Source organism: Pleurodeles waltl, chromosome 1_2, assembly GCF_031143425.1.
Source record: "Pleurodeles waltl isolate 20211129_DDA chromosome 1_2, aPleWal1.hap1.20221129, whole genome shotgun sequence".
NCBI lineage: Eukaryota > Metazoa > Chordata > Amphibia > Caudata > Salamandridae > Pleurodeles > Pleurodeles waltl.
Window position 1 is genome coordinate 1,304,650,691 of NC_090437.1, and position 16,209 is coordinate 1,304,666,899.

The following is a 16,209-nucleotide window of genomic DNA, read 5'->3' on the forward strand; positions in this document are numbered from 1 at the left end:
CTTAAGTGGTAATGCTGAGAAGTAATACAGTATTCGTGGTAGTATGATCATTTTCGCTATTGCCACTCCTCCCATTGGTGAAAGCGGGAGTGAGCACCAAAAGGGCATGGAGCTTCTTATGGACTTGATCGTTCGGTCTAAATTGCCTTCTTTGAGGTCCTTCTCATCGTGGTATATTTGTACCCGTAGGTATTTGAAAGTGGTATAGCACCATTGCAGTTTATGTGTAGAGGTTGTTTCCCTATGAGGATCTGGGACTGATTGCATCGGAAATAGGCATGATTTCGTCCCGTTTATCTGTAGGCCTGAAATATCACTGAATATATTCAATAGGCGTAATAAGTCTGATATTATTACGTAGATATATCAGTGCATCATCTGCGTATAGAGAGATGATCTTGTATGTATTACCATCAGGGATGCCCCACTTTGGGGCCTCTTGTCGCAATCGTGCTGCCAGTGGCTCTATTGCTAATGCAAATAGTAGCGGTGACAATGGGCATCCCTGTCTAGTGCCTCTGCCTATTGCAAATCTCTCCGATATAACTTCTCCCGTCTTCACTCTTGCTTTCGGCTCAGCATATAGGGGGTTATTCCAACTTTGGAGGAAGTGGTAATCCGTCCCAAAAGTGACGGTAAAGTGACGGATATACCACCAGCCGTATTTCGAGTCCATTATATCCTATGGAACTCGTAATACGGCTGGTGGTAAATCCGTCACATTTGGGACGGATTACCACCTCCTCCAAAGTTGGAATAACCCCCATAGTGTTTCTATCCATCTTATGAATACTTTACCGAAGCCCATGCTGTTAAGGGACTTCATCAGATATGGCCAGCCCAGTGTGTCGAATGCCTTTTCTATGTCTAGTGAGACCGCCGTCCTTAAATAGTTTAATTTTGGGGTTGCAGTTAGGGGTTGCAGTTATTAGTCGGATGAGGCATCTGATATTTGTATGTGTGCTGTGGCCTGGTATGAAGCCGGATTGGTCTGGGTGGATTAGTGTTGGCATTAGTGGGAGAAGGCGGTTTGCCAGCACCTTCCCTAGTATTTTACAATCAGAGTTTAGGAGGGACAGTGGCCGGTAGGATCGAACATCCAGCGGGTCGTGTCCTTTTTTGTGTAGGACCACTATTATTGCCTCACGCTGTGATTCTGGTAGGTGACCTTTTTCTAATGCTTCTTGTAGCATTGCCAAGTATAGTGGTGTTGTTTGTTTGGCGAACGCTTGGTAGTACTCTGCTAGAAATCCAACCCCCCCCTGGTGCTTTATTGTGCGCCAGTTGTTTCAGCGCCTGCTGGATCTTCCCCAGTGTGATGGGTGTGTCTAATTCTGACTGTTGTTCTTCTGTCAGCTTGGTTAATTGAAGTGTTTGAGAGAATTTGTTTATTTGCTGCTCGGGCGGGGGAGTTTTAGCTTCGTATAGGGTGGCATAATATTGTTTGAAGGTCTTATTGATTTCTGACTGTGTGTTGACTATGTTGCCTTCATCTGTGTGAATGGCATTTATATTGGAGTGTTGTTGTCTGCCTCTTAATAGCCAGGACAGCAGCCTACTGGATCGGTCGCCTTCGGCATGTATTCGCGCTGTATAGTGCCTGTAATCATATTTACGTAAGCGCGCGTCAGTTTCAGCCCATTGTTTTTTCAGCTCAGCTGTTCTTCCTTCATCCTCCCCATTTTGTCCTGCTGTCCTCTCCGCTTCCCTAAGTCCTCTCTCAACATCGCATAGCTCCTTATGCAATATCTTGCGGACTCCGCCTGCCGCAGCCATACACAGGCCTCTTATCACAACCTTGTGGCCATCCCATTCCATAGCTCTTGACAATGCCGTGTTTGCGTTTATTTTAAAATATGAGTCTATTCCCTCTGCTAGTTCTTCTTGGAAGGGGGGGTCACGTAGTAGGGATGGCTGTAAGCGTCAGGTGGATATGCGCGCGTGCGCTCCTCCCCAGCGCACTGCAGTTACTAAGGGGCAGTGATCTGATATTGTTTTAGCTAGATATAATGCCTTAACTAGTGATTGAGTAAGCTCACCTGTGTATAGCTGCAAGTCTATGCGGGTGTGTAGTTTGTGCACAGGAGAGAAGAAAGAATACTCTCTGTCCGTGGGGTGCAGGCATCGCCATGCGTCATGTAGTCTTCTATCTGTCATCCAGTTTCGTAATGCTTGGGATAACCTTCTACTTGGTGCGCATTCTAGTGGGGGGTGGGATCTGTCCATGTTTGCATCGGGTACGCAGTTGAAATCTCCTCACCATATGCTGGGTATCAACGGGTCCCATGTTAGTGTTGCATAAGTGGACAGTAGGAAATCCGTCTGTTTAATATTAGGTGCTTATATGCCTGTGATGCACAATTGTTTCCCGTCTAGCTCCCCTCTTAAGTGGACATATCTACCGCCTTTGTCTATTTGCGTGTGCTTTACTGTGTACGGAACACTGGGTGCTATCCATATTAGAACGCCTCTTGTGTATGTCGATGTGTCAGTGCCGTATATCTTTCCTGACCACTTCCTGTCTAATTTGCTTAGTTCTTCTGCTGTGAGGTGTGTTTCTTGCAATATTGCTATGTGAGTTTTATGTCGTTTGAGATAGCTGTAAATTCTATTGCATTTATTTATATTGGCCATCCCTCGAACATTCCAGGTTAAGATATTGTAAGTGGCCATAGAGTTAGTGTTACTTCCCACGGTGACTTCACTGTTTTGATTATAGATCCCCTTCTATTCTGCGTATTCCCCTTGTGTCCCCTCTCTCCTAGGCACATGGGGGGTCATTCTGACCCTGGCGGGCGGTGATAAAGCGGCGGCCAAACCGTTTCCAAAAAAAGGAATTCTGACCCTGGCGGGAACCGCCAACACAGCCCGCCACTTTAACACTCCGACCGCCACGGCGGGACAGACAAACAGCGCGGCGGTCACCGCCAACAGGCAGGCGGCAGACAATGTACCGCCCACCCTATCACAACTCACCAATCCGCCACCTTTTCCGGGGCGGGAGCCCCGCCGATAAAAACACGCCGGAAACAGACTACGAACGGGAAAACGCTCACCTATACACACTCCACGAGGAAGGAGGACAGCATGGTACCCAAATTAAACATCCTACCAGCTATTGTCTACCTGCTCATCTACCAGGAGTACGAACGCCGGCGCAGACGACAACGGTGAGTACTGCACCTACGACACAGGGGAGGGGGGAGGAGGAAAGCTTACGGGCACACACATGCGCCATACACCCACCCCCCCCACCACAAATACCTACACCCCAATGCCGAGCAACAAGTCAGAGTGACACCCCCCAAACCCACCGGAAAAATGCAAAGACACAATTAAAATGATCTATAAAATATATGTATAAATAGCTCCATTAAAGGTATGGGAAATATGCTATATGAAAGATACAAAAATACGGAATGAACATAGTCAACAATATATACATAGGCAATAAGTTCTGCACATTCCGTCAAAGTTCCATAGTCCGTGGGCCAATGTGCACAAACACATGGGCAAAGCCCACACAGGAGACCAGATACCATTGGAGAGAACACTGCTGGGGCATCAGATGATAAAACTACAGGCACCTCAGGGGGAACGGAAGGGGGGGCACCTCAGCCACATGAATCCTTGACGCCAGATCCACGAGGGGCCTCCATGCCCACTCTCCCATCCTGGGGAGTGCAAAGCCACAGTCTCACAAGTCTCTACAGTGGGTGGCTTGCCCACTGTGCCATCCTGGGGAGTGCAAAGCCACAGTCTCACAAGTCTCTACAGTGGGTGGCTTGCCCACTGTGCCATCCTGGGGAGTGCAAAGCCACAGTCTCTCAAGTCTCTACAGTGGGTGGCTTGCCCACTGTTCCATCCTGGGAAGTGCCAAGCCACAGTCCATCAGATGGATTACCGACTCCACTGTTAATGGAGGAGGCATGGTGCCCAGAGTGCTTCGTGAAGCCCTGCTCGACACAGAACCGGCACTGTCAATGGGCCAGCGGTGCTTGAGATGAAGGGCCCAGCGGAGCGGTGCTTGACAGGAAGGGCCCAGCGGAGCGGTGCTTGAGATGAAGGCCCCAGCGGAGCGGTGCTTGAGATGAAGGGCCCAGCGGAGCAGTGCAGAGATGGCGGGGCCCAGCGTAGCGGTGCTTGAGATGAAGGGCCCAGCGGAGCGGTGCTTGAGATGAAGGCCCCAACGGAGCGGTGCAGAGACGGCGGGGCCCAGCGGAGCGGTGCTTGACAGGAAGGGCCCAGTGGAGCGGTGCTTGAGATGAAGGCCCCAGCGGAGCGGTGCTTGAGATGAAGGGCCCAGCGGAGCGGTGCAGAGACGGCGGGGCCCAGCGGAGCGGTGCTTGAGATGAAGGGCTCAGCGGAGCGGTGCAGAGACGGCGGGGCCCAGCGGAGCGGTGCTTGAGATGAAGGGCCCAGCGGAGCGGTGCTTGAGATGAAGGGCCCAGCGGAGCGGTGCAGAGACGGCGGGGCCCAGCGGAGCGGTGCTTGAGATGAAGGGCCCAGCGGAGCGGTGCTTGAGATGAAGGGCCCAGCGGAGCGGTGCTTGAGATGAAGTGCCCAGCGGAGCGGTGCTTGAGATGAAGGGCCCAGCGGAGCGGTGCAGAGACGGCGGGGCCCAGCGGAGCGGTGCTTGAGATGAAGGGCCCAGTGGAGCGGTTCTTGTCCCGGCGGGCCCCTGTTCAGCGGTGCTCCTCCCGGCGGGCCCCTGTTCAGCGGTGCTCCTCCCGGCGGGGCCCTGTTCAGCGGTTCTTGTCCCGGCAGGCCCCTGTTCAGCAGTGTTCCTCCTGGCGGGCCCCTGTTCAGCCGTTCTTGTCCCGGTGGGCCCCTGTTCAGCAGTTCTTGTCCCGGCGGGACCCTGTTCAGCGGTGCTCCTCCCGGCGGGCCCCTGTTCAGCGGTTCTTGTCCCGGCGGGCACCTGTTCAGCGGTTCTTGTCCCGGCGGGCCCCTGTTCAGCGGTGCTCCTCCCGGCGGGGCCCTGTTCAGCGGTTCTTGTCCCGGCGGGCCCCTGTTCAGCGGTGCTCCTCCCGGCGGGCCCCTGTTCAGTGGTTCTTGTCCCGGCGGGCCCCTGTTCAGCGGTTCTTGTCCCGGCGGGCCCCTGTTCAGCGGTGCTCCTCCCGGCGGGCCCCTGTTCAGCGGTTCTTGTCCTGTGTGTCTAGGGAGCCAGACCTGGGCAAGACTTCCCGCTCAGTCGCCATCCGACCTTGCGGTCGCGGTGCTTGAGATGAAGGGCCCAGCGGAGCGGTGCAGAGACGGCGGGGCTCAGCGGAGCGGTGCTTGAGATGAAGGGCCCAGCGGAGCGGTGCTTGAGATGAAGGGCCCAGCGGAGCGGTGCTTGAGATGAAGTGCCCAGCGGAGCGGTGCTTGAGATGAAGGGCCCAGCGGAGCGGTGCAGAGACGGCGGGGCCCAGCGGAGCGGTGCTTGAGATGAAGGGCCCAGTGGAGCGGTTCTTGTCCCGGCGGGCCCCTGTTCAGCGGTGCTCCTCCCGGCGGGCCCCTGTTCAGCGGTGCTCCTCCCGGCGGGGCCCTGTTCAGCGGTTCTTGTCCCGGCAGGCCCCTGTTCAGCAGTGTTCCTCCTGGCGGGCCCCTGTTCAGCCGTTCTTGTCCCGGTGGGCCCCTGTTCAGCAGTTCTTGTCCCGGCGGGCCCCTGTTCAGCGGTGCTCCTCCCGGCGGGCCCCTGTTCAGCGGTTCTTGTCCCGGCGGGCACCTGTTCAGCGGTTCTTGTCCCGGCGGGCCCCTGTTCAGCGGTGCTCCTCCCGGCGGGGCCCTGTTCAGCGGTTCTTGTCCCGGCGGGCCCCTGTTCAGCGGTGCTCCTCCCGGCGGGCCCCTGTTCAGTGGTTCTTGTCCCGGCGGGCCCCTGTTCAGCGGTTCTTGTCCCGGCGGGCCCCTGTTCAGCGGTGCTCCTCCCGGCGGGCCCCTGTTCAGCGGTTCTTGTCCTGTGTGTCTAGGGAGCCAGACCTGGGCAAGACTTCCAGCTCAGTCGCCATCCGACCTTGCGGTCGCGGGGCCCTCCTGTGATGGAGCCCTGGGCCCGTGGGTGTCGTCCGTCACAACCAGAATGGGGCTGGTGGGGCCCTCCTGGGCAGCTCGTCTGCTGCCTGACTTCTCCGCCCTGCTGCCCTTGCCCTCCTTCGCTGAAGCTCTGTGGCCCTTGCCTCCCTTGGATGATGTGGCAGGTGACGGGGCAAGGCTACTGTCCTTGGTGGCAGCCGTCTCAGTCTTGTCGCGCCGGCCCTTTTTTTTTTTGTCCTCTTCCCAGGGGGTGGGCTGGCTGTCCCCTTGCTGCTGGCCGATGTTCCTGCCCTAGGAGCTGGTGGACTCCAATAGCCCTGCACTATGGCCACAGTAGATGCAGGGCTGGTGGTGGCTGAGGTGCTTTTTTTACTCTTACCAGATGGAGGGGGTGGGTCAGTGATTGGAATGAGCTCAAGGTTGGAAAGGAAAACGACTTGGGAAGGACAGGGACGGGTAGGTGTAGTGGGTATGGGAGTGGAGGAAGAGGATGTGGTTGTAGGAGAGTCAAGTGTGCTGTCTTTGGGTGCAGGTGCTTGTGACGGAGGCTGTCGTGAGGTGGATGGCTGTTGGGTGGGTGGCTGCCTGCGTTTGTGTGCTTTGGAAGAGGGGGTGACAGACACACTGGGAGAGGACACAGGGGACGTGTAAATGGCAGTGGGGGTGGTGACTGCACGTGTGCGGCCTGTAATGGAGGGTGTGCTGGTGATGGAAGTACTGGCTGATGGTGGTGTGCATGCAGGTGTGAGTGGAGACGTCACAGGGAGGGAGGAGGGAGATGAGGAGGTGGGGGACACAGAGGTGGGAGTGACTGTTGGCATGTCTGCATCTGGATGTTGCTTGGGTGAATGCTTGTGGGATCTGTGGTGCTTATGTCTGGATGAGCTGCCCTTGGGTGTAGAGGTGTGTGCAGGCTGGTCTGATGGTGTGGATGGGATAGGCAGAGGAACAGGAGACTGGGACTGGGTGGAGGGAGCCAGAAGAGGGAGGCTGGAGACAGGGACAATGGCTGCCGTCAGTGCTGAGGCCAGTGCGTTGAACGATCGCTGATGGGCAGCCTGCACCGAATGAATGCCCTCCAGGTATGCATTGCTCCTATGCACCTCCCTTTCTACACCCTGGATGGCATTCAAAAGGGTAGACTGCCCAACAATGAGTTGCAGCAGGGGTAACTGGGGCAGGGCCTGAGGTGCCTGGGGCGAAGGAGATGCCCGCCTTCCTGGGCGAGCGGGCACGGAGCGAAGGCTGAGGGGCTGCTGGGAGGGCGGGGCTGGTGCGCTGGGTGGCGGCTGTACCTGTTGTGGCGGTGGGCACGGATGTTGCCGCCACCGCTAGGGAGCTCCCTTCCGAGGACGTGTCGGTGTCGCTGACGTCTCCACGGGTCCCCGTTGTGGAGCTCCACTCGCCCTCTGTCTCACTGGTGTACTCGGAGTCTGTTGTATGGCCCTCCGGGGCTATGTGAGATGCAGCTCCCTCGTGCGCCGATGACACTTCTCCTCCGCCTGATGATGCTAATGCACACATGAACAGGAAGACAAAGAAATTGGGGAGGGGTGGAGAAATGAAGACAGGTTGAGTGCATGCATTGGCAACACCGTTGTCGGAGAGGACAGACACAGAAGCCCCCTGAACTAGGCCGCGCAATCAGGGTACACTACTCAGTTATTGTGACTAGGCCTACAGGTCTATGGACGACAAATGCACACATGGGTGAGGCCGGACCATGGATAGCTGTACTTGGCACCCTACAGAGGTGGGGGGTGGGGGCACAGGGCAGTGTCTAACGGAGGGGCCTAGCCTACAGAATGCGCCCTGGCCTGGAGATAGCCACAGCCCTCCTCCCCCACTCAGACACCTTCACTGCACGCAAAGATAGCAGAATGTGCTGATACTCACCCCCTTGTGTCTGCTGTGATGTCCTCACGCGCCCATCCAAATCGGGGTAGGCCACCGCCAGGATCTGGGACATCAGGGGGGTCAATTGGCGGCTGGCACCCCTCCTATGTTGGGAGGCCATCCCCAGCAGAGACTCGGCGGTCTTTCTGGTCCCGCGGCGGATGTCCTCCCACCTCTTTCGGCAGTGGGTGCCCCGTCTGTTGTGGACCCCCAGGGCCCGGACGTCCTTGGCGATGGCACACCAAATGTCGATCTTCTGATGGGCGCTGACCTATGTGACATGTACAGGGTGGTAAAGGAAATCGCATCAGTTTTCTGCCTGGTCAATGTGAGTGGCCCCCCCCTCCTCAACCTTGCCATGTGGCACATGCTCTCATCTTTCGTGCGTTGCACTCCTCATTCGCTCCCCTCCCCACCATCTTACATACACCCCACTCAACACAGGCATAGCCCATTCAACGTGCACCCTGTGTACTAACCTGTTGGTCTGGAGGACCGTAGAGTAGCGCATACTGGGGGAGGACCCCATCAACAAGTCTCTCCAATTCTTCAGAAGTGAAGGCAGGGGCCCTTTCCCCAGTCGCAGCAGCCATTGTATCTCCCAGACCGAGGTCACAGCAGCACTTGCAGTATAGGTCCTCTCCTGTGGATGATCAGGTCTCGAGTGATTGATCAGATAGAAAATGGCGGTCACGCCCGCGGCGGTGCGTACCGCGGCGGTGCGTACCGCGACCGCCGGCGCACATCGTCATTGGCTCCTGAGACTCATAGGGTTCAATGTTAACCAATGCTGCTTTGCGCCGCGGTCTTCGACCGCCTACCGCCACGGTGTGCCACGCCAGCGCAGTGACCTCACATCCCACTGTCACACTTCACAGGTCAGGCAGCCGCCATTTCAAGGGCCCACATGGCATGATTTCTACTGCGTCACACAGGCCTAGGCCTTGCATTGCCACTCATACAAGCCTTTCAATGCATAGCGATTCGTGTACTGTGCAAGCTGTGTGAACGAACCTGTGGGTTGCTTGACTCTGTGCTCCATGTTGTCCTTCCTAGGCACCGTCCGCTGGGACTTGCGAGGAGAAGGATGAATCCTCCTGTGTACCGACCGCTGGTGGACCTGTCGACAATGGAAGAACGATATATCATACTTACATACAGGCTTGACAGAGCAACTATACATGAACTATGTGCCCAGCTGGAGCCAGACCTGATGTCCCCCATCCGCCAACCCACAGGGATTCCCCCTCTGGTGCAGGTTCTGTCAGTACTCCATTTTTTGGCAAGTGGGTCTTTTCAGACAACAGTGACCATATCATCTGGGATGTCTCAGCCTATGTTTTCTAAGGTTTTGTCCAGAGTGTTGTCTGCCCTGATGAAATACATGCGGAGCTACATTATTTTCCCTGAGGTGGGCGAATTGGCTACAGTGAAGGGTGATTTCTATGCCCTTGGACATATCCCCAACATCATTGGTGCCATTGATGGGACTCATGTGGCTTTGGTTCCCCCCAAAGAAAGTGAGCAGGTGTACAGAAACAGAAAAAGTTATCATTCGATGAATGTCCAGGTGGTCTGTTTGGCTGACCAGTACATCTCCCATGTAAATGCCAAGTTCCCTGGGTCAGTGCATGACGCGTATGTCATGCGAAATAGCAGCATCCCTTATGTGATGGAACAGTTACAGAGACACCGTGTGTGGCTAATTGGTGACTCTGGTTACCCCAACCTGTCGTGGCTACTGACCCCAGTGAGGAATCCCCGGACCAGGGCAGAGGAACGGTACAATGAGGCCCATGGGCGAACTAGGAGGATCATAGAAAGGACCTTCGGGGTCCTGAAGGCCAGGTTTAGGTGCCTGCATATGACAGGGGGATCCCTAATGTACTCACCAAAGAAGGTGTGCCAGATCATCGTGGCCTGCTGTATGCTTCACAACCTTGCTTTGCGACGCCAGGTGCCTTTTCTGCAAGAGGATGGTCCAGATGGTGGTGTTGTAGCAGCTGTGAAGCCTGTGGAGAGTGAAGAGGAGGAAGACGACGGGGACGGCACGGACAACAGGGATACAGTCATACAACAATATTTTCAGTAGCACACAGGTAAGAATCACCCACGCCATTTTACATTTACTTAAGGCCTCATGCGTCTCCACTGTCTGTGTTTCCCCCCAGTTCCTGTTAACTGATTTGTGACTTTCCCTTCCCTTTTCAGAGCTGTATGATCCACTGCCTGACTTCAGCTTTGTTTGCCCATGGACTAAAGCTTATTGAAATTGGTATGTTGTCATCACAAAGTAACTGGACATTATTGCACCGTTATGTGTAATACATTTGTTAAGAATACAAGCAGACTCCTGTTATTTTAAGTGCAATAAGTGATTTATTTTAAGTGCTACATATAGGTAAATGATTGGGAAACGGTGATGGGTGGGGGTGGAGTAATGTCCATGGCAGAGTCCAGTTCTCAGTCGCACAGGTGCATTGTCCATATGCCTGTGGAAGGATGGAGCAGGGGCAGTTCAAGGTTGGACAGGGTGACAATGTGGGACAGTGGGATGACATCAGGGGGTATCTTAGGCTGGCGGGGTCTTGCAATCCTACTCTGTCTTCTTGTGAGATCTCAGGTTCCGCTTGCGGGGTGGTTCTTCTTCTGCAGGAGGTGGGGTTCTGGTGGCCTGTCGTTGTGTGGGGGCCTCCTGTCCACTAGCGCCGGCGGAGGTGGTAGGCTGTTCCTGGCCTGGGCTAGTGACAGGGGCCCTTTGGGGTGCCACATGGTCCCGCAATGTGGTGACGATCTGGGTAAGGGCCACGACGATGGTCCCCATTGCGGAACCGATGTTCCTCAGTTCCTCCCTGAACCCCATGTACCGTTCCTCCTGCAGTTCCTGGATCTCCTGGAACAGGGCCAGTACCGTCGCCATCGTCTCCTGGGAGCGGTGGTATGCTCCCATGATGGAGGAGAGGGCCTCTTGGAGAGTCGGCTCCCCGGGCCTGCCCCCCCCTGTCGCACAGCAGCCCTCCCAGTTCCCCTGTGTTCCTGGGCCTCTGTCCCCTGGACGGTGTGCCCACTAACACTGCCCCCAGGTCCCTGTTGTTGTTGGGGTGGTGGGTCAACCTGGGTGCCCTGTAGTGGTGGACACATGGCTGATTTACGTGTCCTGGAGACAGAGGCATGGGCCCGCTGGGTGGGAGCTGTGCTGGTGTTCCCAGAGGGGTTTGGGTCTGGTGTAGCCTGTGGCTGTCTGTGGGGAACCGACTGTCCAGAGGTCCCCAATGGGCCGGGCTGGTCATCTGGCTCCAGGGAGACGCAGCTGCTGTCATCACTGGGGGCCTCTTCTGGGGGTGGGATGGACATCTCTGTGCCCTCCGTGGCGGTGTGGTGGCGTTCGGGTCCTGCAGGGGTATAAAGGTATGGTTATTGCTTCTGTGTGTGGCATTTCGTGTGATGCGTGGGTGTCCGTGTACCCAAGTGCAGGCATTTCCTTGTGGGGGCTTTTGTGAGGGTGGCTTGTGGGGGTGATGTGTGTGTGCAGTGGGCATGCTTTGGTGATGGGTGTCCATGCTTTGTGGTGGCATGCAGGGCTTGGTGTTGGGATGGGTGGGTTGTGATGGTGGGCCTTTTGCTAGGTGTTGGTGTGATGGGGGTGGGGGTGAGGGTGGGGGTATGATTTGGCATGCAGGAGGGGTGGGGTGGGAAGCAGTAGTGAAGATTTGACTTACCAGAGTCCATTCCTCCGCCTACTCCTGCGAGGCCCTCAGGATGCAGGATGTGCAAGACTTTCTCCTCCCATGCGGTAAATTCGGGGGGAGTAGGTGGGGGTCCGCCGCCAGTCTTCTGCACCGCAATGTTGTGCCTTGATACCATGGAACGCACCTTCCCCCGTAGGTCGTTCCATCTCTTCCTTATGTCCTCCCGATTGCGTGGATGCTGTCCCACCGCGTTGACCCTGTCCACTATCCTTTGCCATAGCTCCATCTTCCTGGCAATTGTGGTGTGCTGCACCTGTGCCCCGAAGAGCTGGGGCTCTACACGGACTATTTCCTCCACCATGACCCTGAGTTCAGCGTCACTGAACCTGGGGTGTCTTTGGGGTGCCATGGGGTGGTGTGGATGAGGTGTGGGGTGGCGTTTGTGGTGATGAGTGTGGTGCGTGTGGTGGTGTGTGGTGTTTGGGGCGTGGATTCTGTGTGGGTGATGGTGTTGTGTGCCTCTGTGTTGTGGGATTGTCTATTCTGTGCTCGCTCTCTAGCCTTCGTCAATGATTTCGGGTCATAGGGGCTTGTGGGTGATGTGGGTGTGTGTTTTATATTGTGTTGGGTGTGTGGGAGTGGTGTTGGTATGTGTATCAGGTGTGCGTGTTTCAAACTGACCAATGTGGCTGAGTTTTCTATGTGTGTGTGTATTTTGACCGCGGCGGTGTGTACCGCCAATGGAATACCGCGTTTGAAAGACCGCCGCGTGGATTTGTGGGTCGGAATGGTATGGGTGTATTTCTGTTGGCGTGACGGTGGAGGTTTGTTCATCGCCATTTTTGCGCTGACCTTTGGTGTGGCGGACTTTTGTGGATGTGGGGTTTTTGGCAGTTTGCCAGTTGCGGGTCAGAATGACCGTGGCGGTTTACCGCGGCCGCGGCGGTGTTATGGCGGTCTTCTGACCGTCGGTAAGCGCCTTTTACCGCCGAGGTCAGAATGACCCCCATTATCTGTGACCCCTTATGAAATGTGTATGCTGGCGAACTAATACTAACAAAAACCATAACTATGACTAACTGTGTGGCACAACCGGTGCCGTTTTTTACATTGTTCAGTCTGAAGTCCATTCGGTAATCCTACTGGATGTGGAGGCGTGGTCATGAAAGACCCGGGCTTACTGCTGTCCATGGCCCACCTGGATATTCCTGTATCCCTGCGCGTCTAGGTCGTCCGGCCTCAACATTACTTCCGACACCTTGAAGCCAGTCTGTTACTGCCTATCATTGCTCCCGATGAGATTTAGCCTGCGCTGTGCATATTGTGTCCTGTTGGCTCAGGCAGTCGTGTTCTAGTTGCGCCTCCAGTTGTTGCTCTTTTGTGACCCTATTTATATAGTGTCCTGATTTTTCATAATTTGCCTGCATGGTTTCATAAGTCATCTGCTGTGCGTGGGGTCGTGTGAGCGGCGACGAAGGGGGGCTTGGGTGACCCCACGAAGAATTTGATTCCGAGTCTTTATTTTCGATTCTAGTCGGTGATTGCGATGATGCTAATTTTGTTGCTGCTTTGAGGACCTGTGCTTGCGCATCTGCAGCCTGGGATTTTTATGGTCTAGTTTTGATCCTGGAGTTGGATTTTTTCTTTCTTCCAGAGCGTTGTACCATCCACTCACCATGCCCTTCGAGTTCCATCACTGGGTCTACCAGGCCTTTGGCATGTAGCCATGTCAACGTGTCTTCCGCTGACGGGAAGAAGAGAGTTCTGTCACCGTCTATTACTCTCAGTCTAGCCGGGAACATAAGAGAGTAAGCAATATTCTTGTCACAAAGTACCTGTTTCACTTTGATGAAGGTGGCGCGTTTGCGCTGGACTTCCATCGTGTAATCAGGGTATGCTGTTATTTCAGCATTTTCCATACAGACCGGGCATTTATTACGAAAGCTTTGCAGCACTAGGTCGCGGTCCCTGTAATTTAGGAACCTTGCTATCAGTGGTCGGGGTGGAGCGCATGGGCGGGGTGGTCCACCTGGAATCCTGTGTGCGCGTTCTATTACTAGCGTTTGTGATGTGGCTTCAGGTAGCACCATGTCACTTAGCCATTTTTCCAGGTAGTGTTCAGCATTCGGGAGTTCCGTGCGTTCAGGGACCCCCAGGAACCTTACGTTATTCCTGTGTGAGCGACTCTCGCCGTCTTCGGCTCTGCGTTGTAATGATGTTACATTCGTTGAATTTGGGCCTTCAGTTCTACTATTGTTGGCAGGGCCGATTCGAGTTCCGATTCAGTGATAGTGATTCTTTCTGTTAATTTCCGTTGATCTGTGCGGAGGAGATTAACTTCCAGTACCACTGAATCTATTTTTCCCTCTAGTGAGGTCTTCGTGTCTAGTACCACCTGCAATAATTTGTTGAACTGGGCTGAGTGGACGGCCAAGGTTCCGGCCATTTTTTGCAGAGCATCCATTTGAGTCCCTGTTTCTCCCTCGAGAGAATTGATCTCGGCTTCTGCATTTGAGTGCGTCTTCGAGGGTTTTGTTTTGCCCATATTTTGCGCTCGTGCAGTTTTCGCCTTTCCTTACTTTGCTGCTCCCCCTTCCACTGCTTTGGCCTATTCTCTCCTTCGTCACACACCCTGCCTGCCCTACAGCGTTCTTCTCTTTTCCATGCGTTGCTTGTCTGGAAGTCTGTGCACCGTAGAGGGAAAATGGCAGTGGGGCCCTTTTACATCCTCGCGCCTCGGTGTGCTGTGCTCGGTTTGCTGGGGCAGTCGTCTCTTCTTTGGGTATACTTCCGATTGCTTCTTCCTATAATTAGCGCCAGCGTTCCATTTATCCGTAGGGGGGGGTAGCTGTGCTGTTTATTTCTTTCTTCCTTTTTTTTATTTTTTTTGTAATTTTTTTTATTTTTTATTTCTTTTTCCCCCCTCCGTCGCCGCTGCTCTACTGCTTTTCCCGGGAGTCGCGCTCGTCAATGAGGGGATACGCCGGGGGAATCCTCCTCTTCCCGCTGTGGCGTCCCGATTGCGGTGCAGCGGCGCGAATACCGTGTGCCATTTGTGCCGCCGTGCATGAGGTTCGGCCCTCGCAGGAGTGAGGGGGGGGCTGTCGCTCCGGCTCGGCACCCCACCGCGGTCAGATGCGACTTCTCTGGCGCTGGGCCTCGTCGTGGGGGGGGAAGGCCTCTCTGCTTTCAGCGCAGTTTGCGCGCGGGGTTCATTGGGGGCGCCTTTTGGTCCACAGGGCTGGGGCCATACCTGTTAGTGAGGGGGGGGCCGCACCGGCACAGCTCCCCTACGCGGTCCAATGCGGCTTCTTTCGGCCTCTTCGGGAGTGCGGTGCTAGGCCTCGACGAAGGAGGAAGGCCTCTCTCCCTACCGCTCATTTCTCACGCGGTGTCGCGCCGCCTGCTTCGATTGTCCCGATCTTCGGTTGGATTAACGACCGGGGTCTGAGGACCCCATGCAGCCGATTCCGGTCTCCAGACGGCTGCAGGGACACCAGGATTTTGCCGATAAGTGGTGGGCCGTGAGCGGAGCTCGTATTCACACGTCACATATGTCCAAACCCTTGTTCTGTGGTACAGACACATAACACAGAACCCTATCCACTGAAGTGGCATTAGTCAGCATTTGTTACTGCACATGTCCACACATGAACAGGCTAGACAGTTTCTGAATCCACCATGCCAGTCCCTTCAATGTTACCCATGAGTGATGTTTGAGTTTTTACTTTGGCAGTAGCCTGTGGGGACTGTGTGCAGAGAATCATTCTCACAGAGTGCAAATGTATTGGTCCATTCATGCCTAAGAAGTTTACAATTCACAAGCTACAGAGGTGTGATGTATCTCATAGTGGTGTGGCTCACATCTCAGCCAGGTTGCTACAGCATGTCCCACATGATGTCAGTAAGCTTGCTTATTCACTGTAGGGCCTGAGCAAGGTGGTGGGTTGGTCTGAAGATTGTGAAATGTATGTCTGCAGTCATGACCCAGTACATATTTGCTTGTATGTGTCACACTTGGGGAGTACTGACAAATAGGAAAGTTCTAGCTTGATGTTACTGACATGTGTGTGACATAGCCATTTGTGACAAAACTTGTGATTATAATATCTTAATTTGTCTTTTGCATCCATGCAGGTCAACGCCCATCAAAAGAAGGGGCTATGGAGAGCCATCACAAAGAAGCTGTGGACCCTGGAGGTCCAAAGTCAGCGAAGCGTCAACTGCAGAAAAAGGTGGGAGGACCTGAAACTAAGGGCCCGGAAGATCCTGGAGGCCCAGCTGGGGCTGTCCTCCCAATGTGGATGGAGTGCCTGTTGGACAATGACCCCCTAATCGCCTGCATCCTGGTGGTCACCTATCCGGAGCTTGATGGGAGGTTGAGGGCAGCACAGCAGCCAAAAGGGGGTGAGTACACAGCATATTCCTGCCTATCCCATTGCCAAGTGATTGAGTGAGGTTCCTACAACTCCCCTGATAAATAGGGATGAGCCTTGTGTCACACAGTAGATGAGAGATTGTTTGTGTTAACATGTCATGTTTTATACTGATGTGCCTTCCCTATTGGACCAGGGACATGTGCCACAACTGGGTGGAATCCACAAACCAC